We start from the raw sequence: 4,658 nt of genomic DNA, 5'->3' as shown, positions 1-4,658 counted from the left end.
GATAAATAATTTAATTTCTATGTGTTCTAATTTGCCACCCTTAATATATGTATCTACTCCTTACAATTATCTTTTTGTTTGCTTTTTTTTTTTTTTTTTTGCCACAAAGTCATGTGTCATTGCATTATAGATCACAGCAACTTTAAATTCTTGGGCTCAAAGGATCACCTTGCCTCAGCCTTTTGGGTAGCTGGGACTACAGGCTCTGTCCACTATATTTGGCTAGTTTTGGAATTTTTAGTAGAGTTGGTGTCTGCCTCTTGCTTGAGGCTGGTTTTGAACTCCTGAGCTCAGGCAGTCTATTTGCCTTGACCTCCCTGAGTGTTAGGATTAGAGGTATGATCCCCTACATCCAGCAGCTACATTTTTTTTCTTTTCTTTTTTTTGTAGTATTTTAATTTAATTTTCTACTTTACAAATTTACATATCTCCCTCACCTTTTCCTTTAAGTTAGTGTTACAGTTCTCCAAAATAAAATACTTAAAGAGAAGCTTTGGTCAAGAATGGAATGAAATAGAAAAAAAAAATCACTGCTGCTTTAACATTACCAATACTTTCACCAATTTTATACTCAAACAAAACCACACAATATTTGCATGATATGTGTTTTCAGTGTTCCTTGGGGCTGGCTTTCCTCTCCATCCAATGGCAGAGCTGTGATCAGCGACTATTTGTTATTCTGGATTGCAGAGGCTCACTCAAGCTTCACATTATCCGGAGGCCCTGGATAGAAGATTCTAAGGTCTTGAAATCCCAAATTGTCATAGCTCCATCAATGCCAGTAGTGCAAAATTTGCGACAATCTTGCTTGTCCACCTCATAAGTAGACACTTGAGTGATGCTATTGGGGTGCAGCGTCTCCAGGGCTGTATTGCGGTCCTTGGTCGTGGCTCTCTTGTCCATGTTGCAGAAATGTTTCATGGCAGACATGTTGTGCTGGATGCTCGGTTTTGGAATGTCTAACTTGGACACAAAGGTCAAGCAGCTGCGGTCATCGTAGTTAAAGAGCATTGTGCAGCAGTCATGGCCAGCAGCCACAACACTGTTCTCTTAGACAAATGACACACTCAGGAGTGGTAGGAACTCTTTTTTCATAGTTGAGACCTGTACACTTTTTGAAGCATCAGCAACAGACACGGTGCTGTCATGACTGACCCAGGGCAGGCGGCTCCCACTGGTGGAGAAGCTGACCCCATGGACCCAGCCACCTTTGCAACTGCCCCCAAACTCTGACATCAGCTGACCAAAAGGCAACTTGCTGCACCAGGATGTACTTGGGTGGCTTTTCATCCATTTCTTTAATATAGGCAGAAAACACTCTGCATTTGAAGTTACATTGTTGTAACTCATTTGCCACCTGGAAGAAAAACTTGGACCCCACTTCAGGTATAAATCAGATGGTGATTTATTACACCTGCACAGGTGGGCCGCCGTCCCGAAGGGCAAACAGCCCTGAAGAGAAAAGCAGGGTGTCTTTTATACCCTTTTTGTGCTACGTGACAAGTTAAGTAAAAATAGAAGCAGAAAGTGGTCGGTTAGCTCAGGGGTGGGGTTATAGTTTGGGGGGCTATAGCATGGCAGTTGGCATGAGAATGTGGCAGTTGGCATGGGGATAGCTTGGGAGATACAGTAGTCTGGGAACTTTGTGTAGGTAATTTTTTTCATCACTGTTTACCCATTGCTAGGGAGTTGGGGTAAGCTTTCCCATTGTTACCTTTTGCTAGGAGTTCTTGGGCACCCAGGGAACTTCCTTGTTCTGTTCTGAAACCTGTTTGAGGAATTAACCCAAGGGGGAGGGTTGAGACATGCAGGGACTCAGGCTAAGACACTCAGGGGCCTTTAGGGGTCTTTTTGCTGGGTCAGTTATTACAACGTGATCTGCTGTCAGCAAACATTGTTGGGATGCCAATGCAAGCTGAGGACTGACTGTGGAGGGAATCGGCTTTTTAATGTGTTTGCTTATCCACCAGCCATTTTCAGACTCAAAGTAACAAACAGAAATGAGTCGTGCTCCACTTCTCACAGCAAATTTGTTCTCCAAGGGGGACCACTTCACAACAGTGGCTGCAACATTAGTTCTCAGGATCACCAGGGTTGGCTTCCAGACACCATCTTTCTGACTCCAGACGGGGATTGCCGTCTGCCCCACAAGGGACCGTGCGGTTGCTTTTGGGAGCCCAGTCCAATACCTGTGATGTGTCTGTTGTGCTCCTTGAGTTCATGAGCTTTCATCCACTGGCTCCCGTTTTTCTTAAAGATGTGCACTTCGTGATTATTGGGGCTAAGGGCAATTTGGGTACGATCCTTGTTCCAGGCATGACAGGTGATTGGCTCTAGTAAAAACTGATGCAGTGAGATTATTCTTAGAGTTTTCAAACAATAGATACCTGGGGTGGGGTAATGTCCGATGGAATCAGAGTGGAGAATTCGCAGACTCTTTTCAGTAGACTCTTTTCAGTAGACGGGAACAGGCTCAGTGGGAGGAGGTGGAGGACCAAGGCCCAGAAGGCTACATTTCTTATTTTATTTTCTTATTTTATTTTATTTCCTTGAGCTTAAGCGAGTCTCCTGCCTCAGCTGGGACTATAGGCGCCTGCCACATTGCCTGGCTTTTTTTTTTTTTAGAGACAAGGTCTAGCTCTGGCACAGGCTGGTCTGGAACTCCTGAGCTCAGGACAATCCACCCGCCTGGCCTCCCAGAGTGCTAGAATTACAGGCATGAGCCACTCACTGTCACCGGCCCACATTTCTTAAATATATTATGTCATTAGGAGTTTATAGTATTTCTGAGGATACATTAATGTCTCTGTTGCTACAAAATAACTCTTATAATTATCTCTGGCTTAGGATATGCGTACTCATACACACACAGACACAGATACATACCCATGCAGAAGAACCTCTGAACTTTGACCACTCCAGGGACTGTAAGAAACTTGTCAACATACAGAGGTGATTAGCATAAGGAACCAGGCCTGCTGTACCATGTACACATGTGGTGCATGTCTCGTCTATGCAAATCAGGTCAGCTTGGGGAGGTGGTCAATGTTGGGAGATGGCCCACTATGGACATTCCAGTGTGTGCCAAGATCAGGGGTCCTCTAGTTTGCCAAGTAAATGAGGGTCTACCTTCTCTAAGTGACCCTCCTTAAGAGCATTAGGAAAATCTCACAACTTCCTTTGTGGATTCTAAAGCTCTCATATAATCACTTTTTGTGAGATGGCTTTTGATTTTATTGCCTGGGCTGGTGTCAAACTGCTGGACTGAAGTGATCCTTTCATCTCAGTCTCTACATAGGTGAGATGACAGGTGTGAGTCGCTGTGCTGGGCTGACATGGAAGCATTTTTTTCCATAGATGGCTCCCAGATTTTTGTTACCATGGGAGGAATACATGAACATGGGACTTTTGTTCTACCATCTTGCTGATTTTACTGTCTCTATATATGTTTCCACATTCTATTTCATTCTGTATTCAATTTTCTATAATTTTAGATTTAAATATTCAAAACTATGTGTTAGAATTTCAACTTATGTAACAAGTAATTTGCATGAGTAGGCATTCCATATTAATTAAAAGGCTCACTTGAAAGTTCTAGTTTACTCCTGGCAAAAAGAAATCAGGAGGATTATCATCACTTTTCTCAACCTATACTGAAATGATATTTTAATTTTTCCCAAATGCCTATTTTAAATAGTATGATTTATCATATTTTACGAGGTTAATATTTTTACTTTATTTATAAACCTTTTTGATTGCATCTAAAGGGTGAATTAAACCTTTTCAGGTTTTGTAAAAATAGCAATATATTAATAACAATAAAAAATTATCTTTACTGTTTTTAAATGTTTATTAACATTTTCTGATAAGTATCTCATGTTAATGAATTGTACATTTCCATGAAATTTTATTGTCATGGGCTGCATAAAATATTCAGTATACCTGCTCATTTGATTAGCTGTTAACTAATATTAAGAAAAAATACCTGCTTGAGTTAGGTCTATAGTCACAGTGGAGCACTGTAGTTGTCTAGAAAAGAGAATTTTTGTTTGAGATAGAGGCTCACTGTGTTGCTAGAATACTGTAGCATCATCCCACCTTAGAACAACTTCCAACACCTGGGTTCAAGCGATTCTCCTGCCTTAGCCTTCCAAATAGCAGGAAGTACAGGTGGCCACCACATCTGGCTATACTTTTCTTCTTTTAGTAGAGATGGGGTCTCACTGTTCCTTAGCCTGGTCTCGAACTCCTGTGGTCCAGCTATCCTTCTGCCTCATCCTCCCAAAATGCTAGGCTTGTAAGTGTGAGCCACCGCGTCTCGCCACGTTTTGGCTTTTATAAATAATGCTGTGATGAATGTGAGTGAGTACATTTATCTTCCCTGTTCTGCAGTGCGTATTTTGGATATATACCCAGATGTGAGATCCCTGGATCAAATAATAACTTTTAATTTTAGTTTTCTGAGAAACCTTCATACATTATTTTATTTTATTTTATTTTATTTTATTTTATTTTATTTTATTTTTTTGTAGAGACAGAGTCTCACTGTACCGCCCTTGGTAGAGGGCCGTGGAGTCACTCGGCTCACAGCAACCTCTTAACTCTTGGGCTTACGCGATTCTCTTGCCTCAGCCTCCCAAGTAGCTGGGACAACAGGC

At 41.7% G+C, this 4,658-nt stretch overlaps 1 pseudogene; it reads right to left on the bottom strand.

Annotated features, from left to right (window-relative positions):
* Window positions 1–678: 678 nt before the first annotated feature.
* Window positions 679–2,373, bottom strand: LOC128573107 (actin-related protein 2/3 complex subunit 1A-like; annotated as a pseudogene).
* Between the last annotated feature and the right edge of the window lie 2,285 nt (window positions 2,374–4,658).

Source organism: Nycticebus coucang, chromosome 20 (assembly GCF_027406575.1).
Source record: "Nycticebus coucang isolate mNycCou1 chromosome 20, mNycCou1.pri, whole genome shotgun sequence".
Taxonomy (NCBI): Eukaryota; Metazoa; Chordata; class Mammalia; order Primates; family Lorisidae; genus Nycticebus; species Nycticebus coucang.
The sequence above is the reverse complement of the archived record's forward strand: the minus strand, read 5'-3'. Positions and strand labels throughout refer to the sequence as shown.